We start from the raw sequence: 26,134 nt of genomic DNA, 5'->3' as shown, positions 1-26,134 counted from the left end.
CCCCTTCTCCTCCTGCCCTCAATCTTTCAAAGCATCAGGGTCTCTTCAAATGAGTCAGCTCTTCGCATCAGGTGGCTGAAGTATTGGAGTTTCAGCTTGAAAATCAGTCCTACCAATAAACACCCAGGACCAATCTCCTTTAGGATGGACTGGTTGGATCGCCTTGCAGTCCAAGGGACTCTCAAGAGTCTTCTCCAACACCACAGTTCAAAAGCATCAATTCTTCGGCACTCAGCTTTCTTTATAGTCCAACTCTCACATCCATACATGACCACCAGAAAAACCATAACCTTGACTAGACAGACCTTTGCTGACAAAGTGTCTCTGCTTTTGAATATGCTATCTAGGTTGGTCATAATTTTTCTTCCAAGGAGTAAGCGTCTTTTAATTTCATGGCTGCAGTCACCACCTGCAGTGATTTTGGAGCCCCCAAAAATAAAGCCAGCCACTGTTTCCCGTTTCCCCATCTATCTCCCATGAAGTGATGGGACCAGATGCCATGATCTTCGTTTTCTGAATGTTGAGCTTTAAGCAAACTTTTTCACTCTCCTCTTTCACTTTCATCAAGACACTCTTTAGTTCTTCTTCACTTTCTGCCATAAAAGTGGTGTCATGTGCATATCTGAGGTTATTGAAATTTCTCCCGGCAATCTTGAGTCCAGCTTGTGCTTCATCCAGCCCAGCGTTTCTCATGATGTACTCTGCATATAAGTTAAATAAGTAGGGTGACAATACACAGCCTTTCATTCTCCTTTTCCTATTTGGAATCAGTCTGTTGTTCCATGTCCAGTTCTAACTGTTGCTTCCTGACCTGCATACAGGTTTCTCAAGAGGCAGGTCAGGTGGTCTGGTATTCCCATCTCTTTCAGAATTTTCCACAGTTTCTTGTGATCTACACAGTCAAAGGCTTTGGCATAGTTAGTAAAGCAGAAATAGATGTTTTTCTGGAACTCTCTTCCTTTTTCGATGACCCAGCAGATGTTGGCAACTTGATCTCTATTGTGTATAGTTTTGCCATGTTTTACTATTTACAAGAATTAATCCCCTCCTAAACTATTCTATCCCTGCTTCAGCCCATCTTTGGTGAAAACTCTGAGAATATCAAGCTCTCCTTTAAAACCTTCAATGACTACTCATTAGCTAAACAACTGCTATCCACTGAGATGATGGTTGTCACCAAGGCCCTTCATAATACAACACAAATGCAATTCTGTCCCTGTCATTTCTCTCATCATTATAGTTCCACCCAAAAAGAAAATAATGAATCTTGCCCAGAATACCATGCAATGTGCTAACACTAAGCTTCACATTAACCCTTTCCCTTATCTAGACTGCAACCTCTGCTCTACCATGATCTGTCCTTGTTCTAGTCATCAAATGTCCATCCCAAATCTACCCTTCCAGGAAGCCTTACTTAATACTTGAGGTTAATATATCTTCCTTGAGTCATCCAGTCATTTTTCAACTTCCTTTATGACACTTCTCTTACTCAGTTTTCATTATTTTTATCATAAGCTCCTTAATGAAAGTACTTACCTTTATCTCCACAGCATCCAGTACCATGCCCTGCACTCAGGAGAGGCTCAATAAAAATTTGAATTTAACCCTAGATTTCTCTTTCCTTAAAGAGAGCCATAACTTAGAAGCCTCCATTTGAAAGGTCACCTTCTCTTCCCACACATCTGCATGGCTGTCATCATTATAGTGACTTACAGGGAATTTCAGACTCTTCTTCCATAAGCACAATTTCTACTATTTATTTGACTTATTTCACCCATCTTAGATGAATCCCCGAAACACTCTCCCACTCCTTCAGGACTTTATTAGTACTTAACTCACCTCTAACTTCAGGTGTAATTTTTTGTAAGTTCCATAACCAGATAAATAAATGATCCTTCTAAAATTCTGGACTCTCCATTGCTTCTACTCCATTCCTCCAATGTTCTCATCTCCTTTCCTACCCCAGGCACCCACTCCCCACCAGGGCCCACAAGCTACTAACCCCAGCACTTTTCAGTCCCTCCACCCTTTGCATGCCCTCATTTTTGTCTTTATCTAATTGAAGTTACACAGTCCATCATTTATCACTCACTTTCACCAGCAATCCCCTTTGTTATCCTATCCTGGCAAAATCCCAACCCTTTTAACTATACCCCACCAGTAACACTGGAAACTGGGGCGGGGCGGGGGACAGGGGCAGGGGTGGATCACACAATAGTGTTTTTTTTTTCTTCGAAATTCATGATCTAACCTTTAAAGGAATAACCAACAGTTTCCAATCCAAGCAGGGGTGGTACTGCAACCTTCAGGGATTTACAGATGTGAGGTAAAGTGTTCTGGCTGTCACAAGGTAGAACCCTGGCATTTGCTAAACATCCTGCAATATCCAAGGAGACTCAATGAAAACAAATATTTACTTCCCACTTTCCTAAGTATAACTTCACATCTTCTTTCATCTCTTCACATCTATATCTTCTTCCCAAATCCTCAGATTCCTTCTGCTTCCTTTACTGTTGTTCTTTGGTCACTAAGCTGTGTCCGACTCTTTGCGACCCTATGGACTGCAGCATGCCAGGCTTCCCTGTCCTTCACCATTTCCTGGAGTTTGCTCAAACTCATGTGCATTGAGATGGTGATGCCGTCCAACCATCTCATCCTTTGTCGGCCCATTCTCCTCTTGCCTTCAATCTTTCCCAGCATCAGGGTCTTTTCCAATTAAGTTGGCTACTCACATCAGGCGGCCAAAAGTATGAGAGCTTCAGCTTCAGCATCAGCATCAGTCCTTCCAATTGAATATTTGGGGTTGATTTCCTTTCAGATTGAATGGTTTGACTGCTTCCTATTTCAAGCAAAATATCAACCTTGCTATATCTTTTCCCATGTATTATTCTTTCCTTCCTGTTATAAACTGTCCCTATTCCTATCTAGTGGAAATCTCTCTACTCAAATCCTCATCACTCCAGGATTTCCCCAGTGGTCCAGTGGCCAAGACTCCATGCTTCCTCTGAAAGGGATACAGGCTGAATTCCCTAAGGGACGTTTTGCATACCATGCTAGTTCTGCATGCCACACAGGTGGTCAAAACAAAAAATCAAAAAAGAGTATCACTCCAGTAATCATCCCTGTCCTCTCGAATAACTTCCTTTCATTCCTGCCTCCCCATGGCCTGTTTCTCTGCCCGTCTTAGGGCATAATTCTTTGAGTTTACACTTTGGTTTCCGTTTCCTCTTCTCCCATTCTCTTAAACTCACCTCAATCAGCCTCTTACCCCAATGCTTCACTCAAACAGTTCTTGTCAGGTCCCATAGGACTTCCATGGTGTTTTAATGCCGTGAACAATTCTCAGTCCTTGCCTTTAGTCTACCTTCAGCAACTGGTGACATAGCTGACTTCTCCACACTTAAACTTTTTACCTCCCTTGGCTCCCACTCAGTACACCACTCTCTTCCTACTTCATAAATTACTCTCCTTTCTTTCTTATCTCCACAATCTAAATGTTAGAATGCTTCTGGACACAGGCCTCACCTTTAATCTCTTTACTATCTTAGACCATTCCCTTGGCAGGATCATCTAGGCTTGATGCTTTAAATACCATGTATACACTGAGGACTCCCAAATTTATATCTCCCTGAGTTCCAGACTCCATTCAAGTACATAACCAACATACTCACCTAAATATCTAATAAACATCTTAAACTTAATGTGTCTCAAACCAACTCCTGATCTGTCCCTCAAAAAAACACAACAAAAACAAACTTTACAAACAAAAAAAAAACTTTACCACTCCTGGTCGCCCCTCTCTCAGAAGCCTACTTACCCCATCATCCAAAAGCTTAGGCCAAAAACTTCGGAGAGTCATCCCTGACACCTCTCTTCCTCTCACACCCACATCTAATCCACCACAAAACCCTTCACCTTTACCTTGTTCTTTTGCTTCCCTACTACCTTAAGTTCACGCTCAGTAACAGCCAAGACAAGGAAGCAACCTCAATGTCCCTCGACAGATGGACAAATAAAAGAAATGTGGTACAAATATACAATGGAATATTGTCCTCAGTTGTTCAGTCGTGTCCAATTCTTTTGCGACCCCATGGACTGCAGCCTGCCAGGCTCCTCTGTCCATGGAATTTTCAGGCAAGAACACTAAAACAGATTGCCATTTCCTACTCTAGGGGTTTTTTTCCACCTAGGAATTGAACCCACATCTCTTGCATCTCCTGCATTAACAGGTGGAGTCTTTACCACTGCACCACCTGGGAAGCCCACAACAGAGCATTATTCAGCCAAAAAAAGAATGAAATAATGCTGTTTGCAGCAACACTGATGGACCTAGAGATTATCCTACTAAGAGAAGTCAGACAGGCAAAGACAAATATCGTATAATATCACTTCTGTGTGAAATCTAAAAAAATCATACAAATGAACTTACTGTAAAACAGATACAGATTCACTTACTTAGAAACAAGCTTATAGTTACCAAAGGAGAAAGGTTAGGGGGAGGAATAAATTACAAGGTTGGGATTAATATATACATACTGTTTATAAAATAGATAATCAACAAGGATCTACTGTATAGCACAGGGCCTATATGAAAAAAGAATTTGAAGGATATATGTATATGCATAACTGGATCACTTTACTGTACACCTGAAACACAACATTGTAAATCAACTATATTCCATTATAAAATTAAAAGTTTTCTTTTAATTAGGTCATGTCATTTCTCTGCTCAGAACCTTCCAATGGCTTCTGGTTTCTGAGTAAACATCTAATGAGTGAAAGTGAAGGTGAAGTCGCTCAGTCCTGTCCGACTTTTTGCAACCCCATGGACTGCAGCATACCAGGCTCCACCATCCATGGGATTTTCCAGGCCAGAATACTGGAGTGGGCTGCCATTTCCTTGTCCAGGGGATCTTCCCAACCCAGGGATCGAACCCCGGTCTCCTGCATTGCAGACAGACACTTTACCATCTGAGCCACCAGGGAAGCCCCAAACATCTAATAATGGCCTACAAATCTCCAATAATCTGATTCCCATTAACTTCTTGGTCTCATCCCCCTATCCAACTGTTTGTGACCCCATGGACTGTAGCCCCCAAGGGATCCTCTGTCCATGGGATTCTCCTGGCAAGAATACTGGAGTGGGTTGTCATATCTCCTCCAGGGCATTTTCCCAACCCAGGGATTGAACCCATGTCTCCTGCATTGGTGGGCTGGTTCTTTACTGCTGGGCCCTTGGGGAAGCCCTCCATTAACAATGTCTATGGCCAAATCTAGATCTTCCTATAGCAAAAGCTGATAAGACAAAATCTACAGGGGTGACAGAACTTGGAGGTTGAGTTCTGCCAGGTTAGAGAAATTTGGAAAACACCTTAGACTTTCCATAGATACCCCAACACAAGTATTACTTGCCTTTTTATTTAAAATTGGAATGTTTCTGAGGAGTATTGCCTCCTGTAATGCTTTGGGACCTTTCTAACAGTGACAGTGGCTTTAGCTTACACACTCTGATACTTTGAAAGTCTTTGGTTGTTCCCCTAGTCAAATTCTATGGAAGAATATGTCTCATTCCACTTAAAAAAAAAAAACCTTACAATTTTTCTTGATGAGGGAGCTTCCTAGGGTCGTATGTCCAATGTCAGTATTTAGTTTAAATTGAAAAAGTTGTTAATCCCCAAAGGCTAGAGCTAGAGCTAAGGTACTTTCCTGTTTAAGAGGACCAAGCAAGATTCCTTTTGTTTCTGAATATTTTAAACAGTATTTTGAATTTACAAAATAAATTTACATTTCATGCATACAGACAAAATAGAATGTTAACAAGAAAAACTGTATACTTACCATACACAGCTTTTCTTACATATTAATGCTTTGCCAAATTTGCTTCAGATTGTTCTTCTAAGAAATAGTATCGCAGATAAGTACTGTGTGTGTATCCCTCCCTGATCCCTCTTTTCCCAGGGATAACTACTCTTGAATTTTTTGTGTGTTGTGTTGGATGTTTATACTGAAAGAAGTGTGTGTGTTTCTATCTATAAATTATATGGAATATTTTATACATTTTCAAGATTAAATAAAAGTGATCTTTTTGTACTTATTATTCTGCAACTTTAACCTTTTCACTCAACCTTGTTTTGAATTTAGATGGTAAAATGTATCACCGTAGTTCATTTACTGTATAGTTTATATCTTCATTTTCTTGCTGATGGACATTTAGGTTTCCAGTATTTTGCAATTATGAAAGTGAGTATTGTTGCTGGAGAATCCCATGGACAGAGGAGCCTGGCAGGCTACAGTCTATAGGGTCGCAAAGAGTCAGACACGACTGAGCGACTTCCCTACTGTGTTTTATGTATTGGAGTTTCTCAGAACGTATTGTTGCTTGTAGTATATCCACATTTTTAACTATCAATTATTACTGAATTGCTTCCTTCACTGGTTTTATCCTTTTATAATTTTACCTGCTTTGGTTTGCACAGTTACACTGTGGATTCTCTAAAGCAGACATGGTTGTTATACTGAAGAAAATATGACATATGACAATCTCATTTTACTACAGATAAGTTGAAATTTATTTGTTTAGATTCTTGATAAATTTTTTCCTGTTTAAAAACCTTATTACAGAAATGTTCAAACCTCTACAACTGGAGAGAACCCCTGTGAAGTACAGAGAAAATATCTGTCATCAGTTTTCAGTAATTATTAACATATGGCCAGCCTTACTTACTTCACTCTCCCTCATCCCCTCAACTAGATTATTTTAGAAAAGATTCCAGATTTTCACTTAATTTCATCTGTAAATACTTTACTATATACACTAATCTCTGTATAGAATATATCTACCACTCTCCCAAAAGAAACCCACACTTCATTATCAACCCCCAGAAATAATTCCATAATGTTATCAGCTTTTCAGCATTCAGATTTTTCAATTATGTTTTTTTAGTTTTAGCTACACTATTCGTATTTATTTATTTTTAACTGAAGGATAACTGCTTTACAATATTATATTGGTTTCTACCAAATATCAACATGAATCTGCACTATTTGATTACACTGTGAAAATATATACTTTTAAGGAATACATTTCAGCAGTGTCACATAAAATATACTTGTAGATTTCCAGTTTATCATGGAATCATGTTTTAAACAGATGGTACCTAAAAAGTAATCTAGGTGTAGTCTAACCCTTTTACTTTTGTGAATGAAAGCATTGAGGCTCAGAGAGGTTGAAATTTATTTAAAATTGGACAGCTTACTGTAGCAGAGTTGGAATTAGAAGGCACGTCTTCTGACCCTAAATCCGTTGCTCTTACACTGATTACACTGTGTTGCCTGTCTCATGTTTTTCATCAGTTTTCTAAATCTAGCATTTTAGTATTTTTTCCAGTGGCTTTTCATAAATATTAGACTACTGTATTGTCTGTGCAGTACTAATCTTGTGATTTACAACAGGTTGTATTTTAAAAGGAGTTTGTGAAAGGGCTGAATTATAATATCAACAGTTGTGCCAAAGATATTGAGCTGTTCTGAAAAGCTGCTTGTCTTTTCTGACCTAGATACACAGTTTCCAACTGTGGCAGAGTATGCCAGAAAAGGAGAATGAGTGCTAGCAAGAGGCTGGAAATTAAATTGTTATATTATTGAGGAATCTGATATATTTCTTCATTTTCAGCACTGTTGTATATGAAAAATTTTCTGCATTGACGTAAGTAATACTTGAATTTATGCAGTTTTTGACATTTAAGACTTATTGTTTATTTTGCTAAGGTGAAAACAAAATGACTTCTTTTGTTTTAAAATTGGTGTGTTTTTTTTTTAAAGCATTACTCCTTATTTATAACTAGATTGCAGGTTCTGAAATCATTTTGCAAACCTAACTAAGGGAAATACTCTTGTCCATTCTGTCTCCAGATATGGTTTCTTTGTGATGCTCTGTTCTGTAGAATAACAAAAAGTCTTTTGAAAACCAAACACAGTGTCTGAACCTTGTTTATTAACAAGGTGCTGGTTTACACTAAAGTGTGCTGTCTTGGGCACAGTAGGGCAGAGAATACTGCTTACTGGCACATTCATTCCCCCGCACCCCTTTGTTTTTTGATCGGAGTTGTCCCAAGATCTGTAAATTCTAAAGATACTCTGATGACCGTCTATCACAGCTGCTTAGTGAGAAGACAATAAATAGGTAATGTGGCACATATAGTTCAGCCTTTACTTCATGTTTGATCATGATTTAAAGAACTAGATCTTTTAAAGATCACTCTGCAAAATTAAATATATACCTGCTCTTTAGACGTAGTACTATGAATTGCAAAGTTGCTAGAGACCCAGCCCAAATTCTAGGGACAGCTCTAACAATGTGTGATCACAGACAATATTTAACATCATTTAATGTGTTTGTATATTTGCGCTTTAGCATTTTAGAAGTTTATAAAAAAAAATTCATACCATTGTATTTTTTCACGAATTTTCAGGGCTGTTGTAAGAATAGAATGTGATGGTGTATGAGTAAATATTTTGAGAAATTCATCTGCGTTTCTCCTTGGGTGCCAGAACTGCTCTATATGTCCAAAACAAAGATTAAGCAAAGTAAAGATACCAAATGCCAGTAGTAAACCCTATACAGAGACAACAGGATCAGAGGTGTTTTGGAGGAGGTGTTGCTATTTTATATAGGGTAATCAGAGTTGGGCTCATAATGAGGTGACACTTGAGCAGGCACCTAAAGAAGCAGAGGAATTGTGTGGATGTCAGGGATAAACTATTCATAGCTAGGCTTCAAGGGTGGGGATTGTGTGCACTGTTTGAGAAACAGCAAGGATAGTAGTGTGGATGGAACATTGTGAGTGAAGAGGGGAATGATGGCCATATCACTTGGTCACAACAGTTGGCCACAACAGAGCACACACACACATATTCTAATATGCTCCTCATTCTGCTTTCACTTTTCTAAACTATCTTCTTCCTTCACTGTTATTCTATCATTACAATCTCAGGACTTTACATGTCAGCTTTAACATAAACAGATATTGGCATATGAAATGAAAAAAAGGCAGAGAATTCCTTAAAAACACTAAAGTGTTGACTACAAAATATGAGTATATTAAAATCTAGAAATTCTGTTCACCAAAAAAAAACACCCCAAAGAAAGTTGAAAGAATTAGCTACAAAACTGGAAAGACTTCTGGAAAACATACATCCAACAGAAGTATCAAAAACATAGAAAGATGACTTAAAATCCAAAAGAAAAGCACAGACAACACAGAAGAGAGGGGAGAAAAAAGTCATAACCTTTTCACAAGGTGGGGAAACCACAAGACTAATAAAAATGAAAACCACTTTATATCCACTAAAGCTGTAAAAATTAAGTCTGGCAATATTAAGTGTTGAAAAGGAAATATATCCATAAAGTCTTTTACAGATAGATGGGAAAAAATGTTTGGCATAATTTCCACAAATCAAATAATCCCATACTCAGAGATCTGACTCCTAGGTAAACACAAAGAGAAACTTACACATATACAGAGACAAGACATGCACATTAACATGTTCATAGCAAAACTGTGCAAAAAAGCAAAATCCTGGAAAACATGCAAAATGTCCATTCACAGAAGAATAAATGAATACACTATGGTATATTCATGCATTGGATTGTTATTCAGCAATATGAAGGAACTATAGAGACATACAGCAATATGGATAAACCTCAGCAATGCAATATTAAGTAAAAATACTATGTCCCAAATGCCTACATATAGAGTATCTTTTTTGTAAAATTAAAACCAAATAAAAAGATACACTATCTAAGAATCTATAAAGATATGATAAAGCTATACACAAAACCAGAAACAAGGGGATGGTGAATACAGAATTCAAGCTGAGAATGCTATCGCAGGAAGGCACTGGGATAGGGGTAGCTGGGAGAACCAATGAAGGGAGACTTCATAGAGAGAACCTATGAAGTCAGATGTAGGTTATTAAGGATTAACTTTTGTTCTGACGGTGGGTTCACAGAAGCTTATTAAATTTTAAAAAATAATACAAAAACAGGAACTTCCCTTCGTGGTACAGTGGACGAGAATCCACCTACCAAAGCAGGAGACACTGGTTTGATCCCTGGTCCAGGGAAACTCCACCTGCCACAGGGGAACTAAGCCCATGTGCCACAACTACTGAACCCGCAGTCTAGAGCCTGAGCTGCACCTACTGCAGCTACACCTAGAGCCCGTCTCTGCTGCAAGGAAGCCACTGCAGTGGGAAGCCCATGCACTGCAACCAAGACTAGCAGAGTAGCGTCCACTCGCCACAACTAGAGAAAAGACGACGCACGCAGCAACAATGACCCAGTGCAGCCAAAAACAGATACATTTTTTAAAAAATAATAATACAAAAACAGACTATCCATTGGCAAATGACAGCATGTCATAAACAAGGTTTATGTCTAATCCATTACCCAATTCGGTGCACTTATCCAATTTTTAAAAAAGCTTCTTAGCCTATGTTAAATATTTTACTAAATTGAGTTTTGATCTTCCTAATTGGCGTATAATTTTTTTTATTTAAGTTAAATCCACTCAAGTGCAAACACTTACTAAACTGTTTTCCCCATGTGGATAATAAAAAATATGAATTTCTGATATAGTATCCTAAGTTACTCTGCCTATTACTATGGATAAGTCACGTAACTACGCCCTGACTCATGGTATACTCAGCACAACAGCACTTGTGAAACTGCAATGTAGTAAGTGCTTTTAGTTTGCCACATACTGGAAAGGGAACAAAAACATCCATGATCCACAGAAAATATCCATACTTTTCACAGGATCACTTCTTTCTCACCTACCTCTTAAAATATAGATGCCAACTAAAAAGAGTCTTCTTACTCATAAATGGCACTTTCAAGTTATCCTCAGTAATTTTATTCAACCTATCATACAGAAAAAGACAGGTAAAATGGAAAATTTCTTCCTTAACAGAGATTTTCTCAGTTATCACAAAACTTAAAATTAGGGTTTTCATAATAACTCAACAACGTAATAAACAAATGCATATGTATATATTTAATACTTCAAGAAAGAATAAGAGTAAAAAGATAAACTTGTTCTACTTAACCTCTACTCTGGCATGCTGCAGGCCATGGGGTCACAGTCAAATACAACTGAGCAGCTGAACTGAACTGAGCCTCTGCTCTACATTTTGTAATTTCCAATTAATATGGTATTTACGTAACAATATATTCACCTACCTCTGACAGAGGTTCACAAAGACAGTATATAAATAACTGATAAACACTCATGAACAAATGATATTCAGATGTAAAAAGCATCCCCTCATATAAATTTCCAATAGGAAACAAATCTCAAACTTCTAAAATGATGTATTTTGTTATTAGCTGAAAAGGTTTACAGTGTTCAACCATCTGAGTAATATTAAGCAGAGAGAGAGACAGAGACGCACAAAAAGGAAAAACCAAGTAACGCAACAGAAGTAGTGATGTGAAAAATGAATTCAGTTGTTCTGTGAAGTGTTGTTATTAATTCATCCAAACACTCCCAGATCTCCTATATTTTTGCAAGATGAAGTCTTCACATCACTATCAAAGATATTATTCTTAAATAAGCAGGATAAGAACATAAAAAGCAACACTGAATTAGGAATATTTCCCACTGACATCACTAGGCAAATAAGACACTAATTAATGAATCAAGTTGCAAATTAATACACCATTCCCCTACAACATTATACAAAGCAACTTTTTTAAATTGAAGTATAGTTGATTTACGAAGTTGTGTTAATTTCTGGTGTACAGCAGAGTGATTTAATTATTCATATATACTTTTCATATTCTCATTATAGGTTATTACAAGATACTGAATATAGTGCCTGGGCTATACAACAGGACCTTATTTTATACATAGTAGTTTGCACAAAGCAAGTCTTATAAAGCATTACACAAAGTAAATTCAGCATCACAGATAATCCTGTGTGGTTCAAAGCCTCATCATTTGACAGACAGAAAACAGAAGGCTCAAATTAAATAACACTGACAAGGTCATATCAGTGACTAAACACAACTCAAGTCTGCTGAACGACTTCTATTCACAGGAAACTAAAGAAAAAGAAGCAAAGTGTAAGTCAGGAGACCAGGGCCAGAATGCTGGAATGGCCACTAACAGCATAAAGGCCTCTCCTTGGTCCTGCGGATTCTGTTTCCTGAAATCCTCTTGCCCTAACTCCCCTACATGCCTCACGAGGCTACTGTTAGGATCAACTGACTAACAGTTGTGGAAGCTGCACTCTGTAAAGTACAGAGTTATATAAAGAGGAAAGATTATCCTTCCAACCTAATGACAATGAGTCCTGAACTCAAGGGACAGCAATGCAATACCATGAGCTTGTGACTGCTGTTCTGTTGGGTTTTTTGGTTTGTTTGGGGTTTTTTTGCAACAAATTCTGCAAATCACAAAATCTAAATCACAATAATTCAATGTGTGATTCGTAAATGGAAAAATACAATAGGCTCATTTATTAAAACTTGGTATTTTATCAAGTCAGGAGAATGGAAAAGATAAAATTTTCTCTGCCTGAAAAGACTTCCCCACCAATCCTTATCAGTGTTAATGATGATGCCACAGTAATAACAGCAAGAACTTTATGTATGCCAAGCACTTGGTTAAGCATCTTAAATGCATTACTTCATTGAATCCTCAAAAGTCTCTAATGGAAACATGATCATATCAATTTTACAGAGGAAACAATAGTCCAAAGGAGTGAAATAACTAATATGTGATCAAGCGCGAGTCAGTGGCAAAGCCAGGACTGGCCAGACCACCAGTCTACAGAACTGGAGCTCTTTGCGGTTCACTCTGCTATAAATCATCTGCCAAAAAGGCCCACTGATCTCAAATGCCACCTCTCCAGGAAGGCATCCTTCATCCCAAACAAAGTGTAAAACTAATACTCCCTCATATGCATCTGCGTTTGTGTGTGTGTGTGCATATGCACTCAGTCATGTCCAACTCTTTGCAAACCCATGGACTGTAGTCCCCCAGACTCCTCTGTCCATGGGATTTCCGAAACAAGAATACTGGGGCCAGTTGCCATTTCCTTCTCAGGGGATCTTCCCAACTCAGAGATCAAACCCGTGTCTCTTGTGTCTCCTTCACTGGCAGACACATTCTTTACCACTGGCACCACCACCGGCGTGACCTGGGAAGCCTGCCATATACATACATATATATAAATATACATACACACAGCTATACTCACACACATATTAAAAAAATAAGTAACTCATCTGAGTCTTGGCTTCCTCATCCTTGAAGAACTATAGGCTTCAACAAGACTTGTTTTGAAACTAAACAATAATGTCTTTAAAGTGCTTAACAGAGACATGAAGTTATTTGGAATCCAATAGGGTAAGTGACAGAGCTAAGATATGAATTCACATTTATTTATGCTTAATAACTTATGTTATTAAGCCAGTTGCCTGATTCCAAAGCTTAGTGCTCTTGGTACTATTTATTAGCTCACCCAATCTCTGAGCCTCTCAGATATTAAGTTTTAAGGCTGGAGTGGGTTAAATTATGCCAATCCCATCTGCTATTCGGTCAACAAATATTTATTGTAACCAAATTTTTAGAACTCAATACATACACTGCTGATAATGTTCTACAACTCTAAGAACCAAAGGCCCTCAGCTTCCAAGAGTGATCCTGGACTCTAGTCTTCCAGAGCACAAAGAAGATCTAGTCCCCAAACTCCATAACACTGACAAAAAGAAAGGATCTCTGAAATCTGAATTCCCACCTCTCTGCTAGAAATATCAACCAACCCCACTGAGTAAGCTATTTTCAGAAATAAGATGCTGAACTCTTGGAATGAAATTTTTAAAATACCATCCCTAACTTCTTAAAGCCTCTACTCTCACTATGCATTCAGCTTAAACAGCACCTTGTGCAGGAAACCCTCCCCGATCTTGACCTCCACCTCTACTCCTTCTCAATCCTTTGCCAAGCTTGGACTGATTACACTGCACCACATTACAGCAGTTTTACCTCCTGGCTCACCATTTGGCTATTTTGTAACTATATGTTCCTTGAAGGCAGATATCCTCTGCTGTATTCCTAGAGTATATCATAGTGCTGGACAGTAAGGTCTCAAACATTTGTCAATGAATAAATGACTAATGACCCAATTATGATTCTCAGTACTTCTGGTGGGGCATATGAACAGCTTCCCATCATTCTCCATAGCTGCAGTACAGCAAGACTGCTCATTTAGAACAGACAACTTGCCATAGGGCTGTCTCTCTATCAGGCTCTAGGCAAGCAGCTACTAAGACCACAGCTACTATGCACCCTTTGGTTGCTAAGAATTAAATCCAAGCTCTTAAGAGTGTGTTTCAACTGAAATGTTGACCCTTATTCATCCCAGGTGCTTCATTCCCAGATAATTCATTTAAGGAACTATTCATATAAATTATAGGGGCTTGCCTCATAGCTCAGATGGTAAAGAATCTGCCAGCAATGCACAAGATCTGGGCTCAAACACTGCTACTATATCATACACAATTACATGACCAATCCTCTAAAATCATCACCTTGACCGTTAAGCCTCCATTTTTGATCCCCTATGTGCCACACATTGTACAAAGGCACTAATCATGCACTTTAATATTTATATCAGCCCTACAAGGTAAAAAGCATATGATCAGTCTCCATTTTAAGGTTGAGGAACTGAGACTGAGACGGTTAAGCAAATTGTCCAACAGTATCAAAAGGCAAATCTACAGTTAAAACTCAAATCTATTAGGTGCACACAAATCCATGGGTCCCTAAACTAAATCACCCTCAAGTAAAAGATAACCTGCTTTATGTGCTTCACAAGGTATTGTCAACCAATGAAAAATTAAGCTAAGAAGTCTGGAAGATACAAGTGCAGGTAGGCTCTCCATCCCCTATTATATATAGATATGAACTCAACCCAAAAGACAAAAGGCACTTCAAAAATCAAAACTCTCATGATGAATAAAAGTTATATAATTCTAAATGACACTGTCATGAGAAAATTTAAGTCACTGTTACAAGGTGGCCTTTTTGAAAAAGTTATTCAAATGACAGACCAGAAGGATAAAATGAACATCTGTTAACAGGGTGGTTAAAGGTTAGGGAACTAGACCAGAGAAAGAAGAGAGGAAAAAAAGTCCCTTAGTCCAAAAATAACAGACCACATGCAATATTAGTCCTTTGCCAACTTATAAGAAACACAAAGAGTAAGGAAAATATAACAGTCTTTACAGGAATTTTCTCTTTATAAAAAACTGTCAATTAAAAAGGTTCCAATCACTGGCAATTAGACCACAAAATATGTGAAATACAATCTAAAACACAGCACCTTGTATGCAGTTCCCCTAAAATTACACCACCTATCAGCACAAGTACAATAATTTTTCTAATGAAATCATTCCAATCAATGCATCTGTTGTTGTCATTTAGCTGTTCAGTCATGTCCAACTCTTTAGCGACTCCTTGGACTGAAGTCCTACAGGTCCTCTACCCATGGGATTTTCCAGGTAAAAATACCGAAGTGGATTGCCATTTCCTCCTCCTAGCGATCCTTCCCATCCAGGGATTGAACCTGCATCTCCTGCACTGGCAGGCAGATTCTTATCCACTGAGTCACTAGTGAAACTCAGTCAACACATAGCAACATTAATTGTTTATAATAAAGTCACTACATAAAGTTCAGTTCAGTCACTCAGTCATGTCCGACTCTTTGCCACCCCATGAATCGCAGCACGCCAGGCCTCCCTGTCCATCACTAACTCCCGGAGTTCACCCAAACTCACGTCCATTGAGTCCATGATGCATTCCAGCCATCTCATCCTCTGTCATCCCCTTCTCCTTCTGCCCCCAATCCCTCCCAGCATCAGGGTCTTTTCCAGTAATTCAACTCTTCGCATGAGGTGGCCAAAGTATTGGTAGTTTCAGCTTCAGCATCAGATCTTCCAATGAACACCCAGGACTGGTCTCCTTTAGGATGGACTGGTTGGATCGCCTTTCAGTCCAAGGGACTCTCAAAAGTCTTCTCCAATACCACAGTTCAAAAGCATCAATTCTTTAGCACTCAGCTTTCTTCACAGTCCAAGTCTCACATCCAAACATGACCACAGGAAAAACCATAGCCCTGACTAGATGAACCTTTATTGGCAAAGCAATGTCTCTGCTTTTGAATATGCTGTCTACGTTGGTCATAATGTTCCTTCCAAGAAGTATCTTTTAATTTCATGGCTGTAGTCACCATCTGCAGTGATTTTGGAGCCCAAAACAATAGAGTCTGACACTGTTTCCCCATCAATTTCCCATGAAGTGATGGGACCAGATGCCATGATCTTTGTTTTCTGAATGTTGAGCTTTAAGCCAACTGTTTCACTCTCCTCTTTCACTTTCAAGAGGCTCTTTAGCTCCTCTTCACTTTCTGCCATAAGGGTGGTGTCATCTGCATATCTGAGGTTATTAATATTTCTCCCGGCAATCTTGAGCCCAGATTGTGCTTCTTCCTACCAGCGTTTCTCATGATGTACCCTGCATTTAAGTTAAAATAAGCAGGGTGACAATATACAGCCTTGATGTACTCCTTTTCCTATTTAGAACCAGTCTGTTGTTCCATGTCCAATTCTAACTGTTGCTTCCTGACCTGCATACAGATTTCTCAAGAGGCAGGTCAGGTGGTCTGGTATTCCCATCTCTCTCAGAATTTTCCACAGTTTCTTGTGATCCACAAGGTCAAACGCTTTGGCATAGGTCAATAAAGCAGAAATAGATGTTTTTCTGGAACTCTCTTGCTTTTTCGATGATCCAGTGGATGTTGGCAATTTGATCTCTGGTAAGACGGTAGGTGTTGCAAGAGGGCATCAGAGGGCAGACACACTGAAACCATAATCACAGAAAACTAGCCTATCTGATCACACGGACCACAGCCTTGTCTAAATCAATGAAACTAAGCCATGCCGTGTAGGGCCACCCAAGACGACGGATCATGGTGGAGAGCTCTGACAGATGTGGTCCACTGGAGAAGGGAATGGCAAACCACTTCAGTATTCTTGCCTTGGGAACCCCATGAACAGTATGAAAAGGCAAAATGATAGGATACCAAAAGAGGAACTCCCCAGGTCAGTAAGTGCCCAGTATGCTACTGGAGATCAGTGGAGAAATAACTCCAAAAACAATGAAGGGATGGAGCCAAAGGAAAAACAATACCCAGCTGTGGATGTGATTGGTGATAGAAGCAAGGTCTGATGCTGTAAAGAGCAATATTGCACAAGAACCTGGAATGTCAGGTCCATGAATCAAGGCAAATTGGAAGTGGTCAAACAGTAGATGGCAAAAGTGAATGTCAACATTCTAGGAATCAGCGAACTAAAATGGACTGGAATGGGTGAATTTAAGTCAGATGACCATTATATCTACTACTGTGGGCAAGAATCCCTTAGAAGAAATAGAGTAGCCATCATGGTCAACAAGAAAGTCCAAAATGCAGTACTTGGATGCAATCTCAAAAAAGACAGAATGATCTCTGTTCGTTTCCAAGGCAAACCATTCAATATCACGGTAATCCAAGCCTAGGCCCCAACCAGTAACGCTGAAGAAGCTCATGTTGAATGGCTCTACAAAGACCTACAAGACCTTTTAGAATTAATACCCAAAAAAGATGTCCTTTTCATTATAGGGGACTGGAATGCAAAAGTAGGAAGTCAAGAAACACCTGGTTTAACAGGCAAATTTGGCCTTGGAGTACAGAATGAAGCAGGGCAAAGGCTAATAGAGTTTTGCCAAGAGAACACACTGGTCATAGCAAACACCCTCTTCCAACAACACAAGAAAAGACTCTACACATGAACATCACCAGATGGTCAGCACCGAAATCAGATTGATTATATTCTTTGCAGCCAAAGATGGAGAAGCTCAATACGGTCAACAAAAACAAGACCAGGAGCTGACTGTGGCTCAGATCATGAACTCCTTATTGCCAAATTCAGACTTAAATTGAAGAAAGTAGGGAAAATCACTAGACTATTCAGGTATGACCTAAATCAAATCCCTTATGATTATACAGTGGAAGTGAGAAATATATTTAAGGGACTAGATCTGACAGACAGAGTGCTTGATGAACTATGGATGGAAGTTGGTGACACTGTACAGAAGACAGGGATCAAGACCATCTCCATGGAAAAGAAATGCAAAAAAGCAAAATGGCTGTCTGAGGAAGCCTTACAAACAGCTGTGAAAAGAAGAGAAGCCTAAAAAGCAAAGGAAAAAAGGAAAGATATAAGCATCTGAATGCAGAGTTCTAAAGAATAACAAGGAGAGATAAGAAAGCCTTCCTCCACAATCAATGCAAAGAAATAGAGGAAAAGAACAGAATGGAAAAGACTAGAGATCTCTTCAAGAAAATTAGAGATACCAAGGGAACATTTCATGCAAAGATGGGCTTGATAAAGGACAGAAATGGTATGCACCTAACAGAAGCAGAAGATATTAAGAAGAGGTGGCGAGAATACACAGAATAACTGTACAAAAAAGATCTTCATGACCCGGATAATCACTATGGTGTGATCACTCACTTAGAGCCAGACATCCTGGAATGTGAAGTCAAGTGGGCCTTAGGAAGCATCACTATGAACAAAGCTAGTGGAGGTGATGGAATTCCAGTTGAGCTATTTCAAATCCTAAAAGATGATGCTGTGACAGTGCTGCACTCAATATGCCAGCAAATTTGGAAAACTCAGCAGTGGCCACGGGACTGGAAAAGGTCAGTTTTCATTCAAATCCCAAAGAAAGGCAATGCCAAAGAATGCTCAAACTACCACACAATTGCACTCGTCATACACGCCAGCAAAGCAATGCTCAAAATTCTCCAAGCCAGGCTTCAGCAATACGTCAACCATGAACTTCCAGATGTTCAAGCTGGTTTTATAAAAGGCAGAGGAACCAGAGATAAAGTTAAGCCTCACTTAAAATTACAATTAGCTCCTTGTTGGGTTATCATCACTGAAGACTTCTGATTTAATGCTAAACTATCCTAACCTTAAAAGAAATATGGAAGTAGCTTCCAGTCTTAAATTATTTCCCATTCTCTTTTATGACAATAATTGAAGACACTGGCACTTTACTATTGCAAATCCATACTACTTCTCTGACACATGTTTGCTTTTCTTCTTCTTAAAGATTAATGAGCCTTCAATTAAATGCATTTCTAGTCTGTCAGTCCTGATGCTTGAATGTCTTTATAATTTCCCTTGGAATAAAATTTTAACAGAGAAGGCAGTTTTTTATTCTTTATACCTGTGGCAGAAGCTTAGTTAGCACCCTCAGGTTGCACACAATTTCCTGAAAAAACTAAGTCAAACAGATAATGTTTCTAAGTTTAGCAACAAGCACAATTCCTGTATCTTTCTTATGGTATCTTTATAGCTTCTTTCTATGGTATACTGTTTCATCGGAGGTTTAACTAACACTGTCTCCTCTCCTCTCTTCTGACTAAAGATTCTTAACATAGAATGTTTTCTTCACTCTCATTTTTAGTGACAAAATGAATTAACTGAGGAGTGGATTAGGAATGATATACATGTAATCAAAAATGATACAATGGGGAAATGACCTATGTGAATCATATACTTCATCTACATACATAGATATAATTTTAAAGGTTTTATGTTCTCTATATCTAGGTGCATGCATGCTCCATCACTCAGTCATGTCCAACTGGACTGTAGCCCACCTGCCAGACTCCTCTATCCACGGAATTTTCCAGGCAAGATTACTGGAATGGGTTGCCATTTCCTACACCAGGGGATCTTCCTGACCCAGAGACAGAACCCGGGTCTCTTGCACTGGCAGGTGGATTCTTTACCACTGTACCACCTGGGAAGGTCCTATATCTAGAAGCAGAGGTATAAAAATACAACTTAATAGTATTTATCCTGGGGAATTCTCTGGTAGTCCAGTGGTTAAGACTCTGTGCTTCCACTACAGGTGGAGCAGATTCAACCCCTAGTTGGGAAAGTAAGATCCTGCATGCCATGTGAGGTGGCCAAAAAAATTAATAATAATATTTATCCTATACACATTCTACTGATGACTAGAATTGTGATTAACCCTGTGCTAGGCACTGGTTACTAACATGCATAATTTCATCTAATAATAACAATATTAATAAAATCACACTTAAAACTTAAATCATGTTTACTGTGTTTCAAGTACTGTTCTAATAAATACATTGCACATATTTATTTAATCCTCAGGACAACCCTTTGAAGTGCTATTATTCTTTCGAATTCACAGGAAACTAAGGCTTTAAAAAGTTAACTTATTCACAAGTGTAAGTGAGGAAGTGACAGAGCCATAATTGAAATTTAGGTTAGAACTTGGAATCAAGCCAATCTCTTATCCTGTAATAATATTTTCTACTTTCCTTGTATTACTCCACCCCAAACAACTCTTCAAAGATTCTCTGTGACCTAAAAGATAAAGAACAGGAATTTACAGCTCTCCATAATGAGGCACCACTTTACATATAACCTTATCTCCAACAATATTTATAAACTTCAGCTAGAGTCAAGTCAACCTTACTGCCATCTCCCAAATCCATCATTCAGCCCCCAAGCCTTTTTTCATGTGATTTACCCCTGATTAAAGCAGCCTCTACAATCTCTACCCTCAACATAGTCTACCCTCTGCCCAGAGTTCAGACAAAGTTCCACCCCCTTCACAGGACCTGACACCTGAGTGAATTGTGAAATTCCCTTTGCATAAAATCTTGCAGTAATTATTGCAAGCTATCATCATTTTAGCTATTAATCATTTACTATCTCACATTGCAAACTGAATGTTTTGGGTATACTTTTCTATAAACTGAGGATCAGAAATATGTCTCAAAACTCTGGTATTCACCTTCATTCGTCACATAGTATTAGACCTGTAACAAAAACACAATAAATACCACTGAAGAGGTAAATATGTACTTTTATTTAGTGAGAGGCGGTAAGACAAAGTGGGAAAGTACAGATGTGGACACTCAACAGACCTGGATTTTAATTACTATTTTCTCGCTGTTTGACGCTGGCAAGTTATCCTGAGTTTCTAGTCTCTTCTAGTCTTCATCTCACAGGGTTGCTATAAAACTTAAAATGAGAGGGGGGAAAAAAGACAGATCACCTTCAAAGGAGAGACAGACTGACAGCTCTCAATATCTATAATGGAAACCAGAAAACAGAGGGAAGTTATCTTCAGTGGGTTAAAAGAAAATAACTTCCAATACAGAATTCTATACCCAGGGAATGTATTCTTCAGGGATGAATGCAAATAAAGGTACTTTCAGAAAAACAAACAGAGAGACTTTGCTACCAGCAGACCTATACTAAAAGTAATTCTAAAGGCTGTTCTTCAAGCAGAAAGCAAATGATCATAGATACAAGTCCAGAGATCCAGACATGAAAGGAGCAAAGAAAGTGATAAATATATGGGTAAACCCAAATGAGTATCAACCATTACTAACTTGTGGGGCTTTAATATATGAAGCGTACAGCTACAATATCATATAAACTGAGATGAGGGTAAAGAAAGTTCAAGTGTTCTAAGATGAATACATTGCCAGGATACAGGGTTCAGTTCAGTTCAATCTCTCAGTTGTGTCCGATTCTTTGCAACCCCATGGACTAGGTGCACGCCAGGCCTCCAAGTCCATCACCAACTCCCGGCATCCACCCAAACCCATGTCCATTGAGTCGGTGACGCCATCCAACCATCTCATCCTCTGTCATCCCCTTCTCCACCCGCCTTCATCTTTACCAGCATCAGGGTCTTTTCCAGTGTGTCAGTTCTTCACACCAGGGGGCCAAAGTACTGGAGCTTCAGTTTCAGCATCAGTCCTTCCAATGAATATTCAGGACTGATTTCCTTTAGGATGGACTGGTTGGATCTCCTTGCAGTTCAAGAGACTCTCAAGAGTCTTCTCCAACACCCATAGTTCAAAAACATCAATTCTTCGAAGCTCAGCTTTCTTTATAGTCCAACCCTCACATCCATACATGACTACTGGAAAAACCATAGCTTTCACTAGATGGACCTTTGTTGGCAAAGTAATGTCTCTGCTTTTTAATATACTGTCTAGGTTGGTCATGGCTTTTCTTCCAAGAAGCAAGCATCTTTTAATTTCATGGCTGCAGTCACCATCTGCAGTGACTTTTGAACCCCAAAAATAAAGTCTGTCACTGTTTCCATAGTTTCCCCATCTATTTGCCATGAAGTGATGGGACCAGATGCCATGATCTTAGTTTTCTGAATGTTGAGTTTTAAGCCAACTTTTTCACTCTCCTCTTACTGGTATCAATTAACAATAGGCTCTAAGAAGTCAAAGATGTAAGACTGAATTTTCTAAGAAAATCACGAAAAGAACTGGGGGAAATAAAAAAAACAAACACTGTATAACTTCCAGAGTAACCAGGGAGAAAATGACTTCTAAAAATATCCCAGCCCTCATCTTTCTGTTTTTCATGTCAGTGTCTTTTTTTAGAAGTTCAGGCCAAATGTCTTATCAAGTACCACATATTACAATCTCTCTGATTATTTCCTCATTTCTGGCAATAACACAACCAGAGGTGATGCTATGTACTTCCTACTGCACCAAGCAAAGGAGAATCTGATGTCACCTCAGTGATCTTAAGTTTAATCACTTGGTTAAGGTGGTGAACGCCATACTGTAAGATTGTTTTCCCTTTTGTAGCAGTTTCCCTTCCTGGCCAATGTAATTATTCTCCCACCTTAGCCAAAGAAGACTTCGCTCTCTCCCTCTTCCCGTTCCCCTCTGTGGTATGAGCCTTCAAAGAGAAGAAACTTCAAGCCACTTTATAAATGTTTTATTTTTGATTTTTGACACAGAGAGAGAAAAAAACAAAGTTGCCAGTGCAAAAGAACAACACAGAAGAGAAGGCGGACAAGTCACTCTGGAGACACTATGCTGCTGCTGCTGCTGCTGCTGCTGCTGCTGCTGCTGCTGCTGCTGCTGCTGCTGCTGCGTCACTTTGGTCGTGTCCGACCCTATATGACCCCAGAGTCAGTCAAAATTCCAAATGGACTGAAACTGGCAGAAGGTGAATTTCCTCTCTCTCATACATTATACTCTACAACATATATTTTAAAAATTCTGAGAAAAAAAAAAAAGAAAGAGAAAAAAAAATTCTGACCTACTGTATAGCACAGGAACTATACTCAGTACCTTTTAAAAACCTATAATGGAAAATAATCTAAAAAGAATAAGTATGCATAACTAAATCATCTTGCTATGCATGTGAAACTAACAAAGCATTGTAAATCAACTATACTTCAATTTAAAAAAAATTTTAAGAAAGAGAACCCAATCTGAACGTTAAAAAAAAAAATTTTAACTGATAGCCACATAATAAATCATGCAGAAAATAAGAAAAAAAAATCTCACATTTTATATTAGTTCTAATGTTTATAAGAAGATGTGAGTTCCATTTATGAAGATACTAAGAACTAAGAGATAAAGCTAACCAAATAAACACCAACCCATGCTTTGTCTAATCTGTGTCCAATCACAGGCCCAAATCTTTTCTTGTAACTGTTCTCTAAGAGCAGAACACACCAGAAAAACACAATTCTTCATTCACAGAACAAAATAGCTTTCATTAATTCCTTCCAAGTCCAGGAACCAAAAAGGGCTATTTATTAACTACAGAACCCAATCAGATTCCACCTGACTTAATTCTACACTATCACCGCTGTTCCCAATGTACCATTATTCATTGCTAATTCAGAAAACTAAGATCACTGCATCCGGTCCCATCACTTCATGGCAAATAGATGGGGAAACTGTGGAAACAGTGGCTGACTTTATTTTTCTGGGCTCCAAAATCATTGCAGATGGTGACTGCAGCCATGAAATTAAAAGATGTTTACTCCTTGGAAGGAACGTTATGACCAACCTAGACAGCATATTAAAAAGCAGAGACATCACTCTTTCAACAAAGGTCCATCTAGTCAAGGCTATGGTTTTTCCAGTAGTCGTGTATGGATGTGAGAGTTGAACTATCAAGAAACCTGAGCACCAAAGAATTGATGCTTTTGAACTATGGGTGTTGGAGAAGACTCTTGAGAGTCCCTCGGACTGCAAGGAGATCCAACCAGTCCATCCTAAGGGAGATCAGTCCTGGGTGTTCACTGGAAGGACTGATGCTGAAGCTGAAATTCCAATAGTTCGGCCACCTGATGAGAAGAGCTGACTCATCTGAAAAGACCCTGATGCTGGGAGGGATTGAGAGCAGGAGGAGAAGGGGATGACAGAGGACGAGATGGTTGGATGGCATCACCGACTCAATGGACATAGGTTTGGGTGGACTCTGGGAGTTGGTGATGGACAGGGAGGCCTGGCGTGCTGTGGTTCATGGGGTTGCAAAGAGTCGGACACGACTGAGCAACTGAACTGAACTGAATTCCAGTCAGATCACTGAATTCTTTCCCTCCCCCCAAAAATGCCAAGATTTTTCTGGCCCACAGACATATTTTTTCATTTAAATTTTTTTTTTAATTATTTGTCTGCACCAGGTCTTAGTTCCAGGATCTTTAATTGAAGGATTCCTTTAGTTGAAGGATCTTTAATTGTGGCATGCAGGATCTAGTTCCCTGAACAGGAATCTAACTGGTGTCCCCTACATTGGGACCACAGAGTCTTTGCCACTGGACTATTGGGTAAGTGTACCTACAGACATATTCTTTATTCACGTTTTTTATGCAACTTTCACTGATCTTTCAATATGTATATCCGATATTCTGTACTTAATACTAAGACAGAAAAATAAAACATGGAATCTCACAGCAACGAGTTAATAATATAATAGAAGCATAACTGATTAGGTAGAATTAAGCAAATATTACACTGGGCTAAAAAAGTCTTAAAAGGACATGTCAAGAAGATAGATGTGACAAAATAAAACTCACATGTGCTGCTAATAGGAGTACAGAGTGGGAAAACTTTCTGGCCTTCTCTACTAAAGCTGAACATACACAGAACCCATGACCCAGTAACTTCACTCCATATTACACACCCACAGAAATGTGCACATATGTAGACCAAAGGACATGTGCAAGAATGTTCATGTCCATAGCAATATTTACATGTATTAATCAAAAACTGGAAGTAACCCATATGTCCATCAACAAACTATTATATCCATACAATGGGACAATGTGAAGCCAACTCCTGCCATGCACAAGAACATTGCTGAAGCTCACAAATACTTACAGAAATTACACACAAAAAACATAACATACAGCTTTGGCTGCATAAAGTGTGAAAACAGGCAAACTAGTCAAAGTTAGGATAGTGGTTACCCAGATGGGGCAGAGAGGTAGAAGGAAGTGGGCAGTTTCCAGCAGGGCAATGAGAGATTTCTGGGGTGTTGGTAATGTTCTATTTCTTCTTCTGGATGTTAAAAGGATGAATTCACGAAAATTCATCGACCTGTATATCCTTATGATTTATGTACTTATTACACCTCAATTAGAGTTTCCCTAAAAGTTCACCTAAAAAAGACAGATGCGGAAAGAAGTAGGGAGGGAAGCAGATTGCATATTTAATTTATATGCAGAGTACATCATGAGAAACGCTGGACTGGAAGAAACACAAGCTGGAATCAAGATTGCCGGGAGAAATATCAATAACCACTCAGCAGTGGCCACAGGACTGGAAACGGTCAGTTTTCATTCCAATTCCAAAGAAAGGCAATGCAAAAGAATGCTCAAACTACCGCACAGTTGCACTCATCGCACATGCTAGTAAAGTAATGCTCAAAATTCTCCAAGCCAGGCTTCAGCAATACGTGAACCGTGAACTCCCTGATGTTCAAGCTGGTTTTAGAAAAGGTAGAGGAACCAGAGATCAAATTGCCAACATCTGCTGGATCATGGAAAAAGCAAGAGAGTTCCAGAAAAACATCTCTTTCTGCTTTATTGACTATGCCAAAGCCTTTGACTGTGTGGATCACAATAAACTGTGCAAAATTCTGAAAGAGACGGGAATACCAGACCACCTGACCTGCCTCTTGAGAAATCTGTAT

General features: G+C 38.9%; 1 protein-coding gene across 11 annotated transcripts in view; it reads right to left on the bottom strand.

Annotated features, from left to right (window-relative positions):
• The window catches only part of STRBP (spermatid perinuclear RNA binding protein), a 167,699-nt gene that overhangs the window by 69,912 nt on the left and 71,653 nt on the right, over nucleotides 1-26,134 (bottom strand). For 2 of the 11 annotated variants that reach the window (XM_069582498.1, XM_069582490.1), the window contains exon 1: nucleotides 10,841-10,924. The exons of the other annotated variants lie outside the window; for them this stretch is intronic. The gene's annotated coding sequence lies outside the window, so the exon portion shown is untranslated. Of the gene's footprint in view, nucleotides 1-10,840; nucleotides 10,925-26,134 lie in introns of those variants that run through there. 11 annotated transcript variants of the gene reach the window in all.

The sequence above is a fragment of the Ovis canadensis genome, chromosome 3 (genome assembly GCF_042477335.2).
Source record: "Ovis canadensis isolate MfBH-ARS-UI-01 breed Bighorn chromosome 3, ARS-UI_OviCan_v2, whole genome shotgun sequence".
Taxonomy (NCBI): domain Eukaryota; kingdom Metazoa; phylum Chordata; class Mammalia; order Artiodactyla; family Bovidae; genus Ovis; species Ovis canadensis.
Note: the sequence above shows the minus strand (reverse complement) of the source record. Positions and strands in the feature narration are given on the sequence as shown.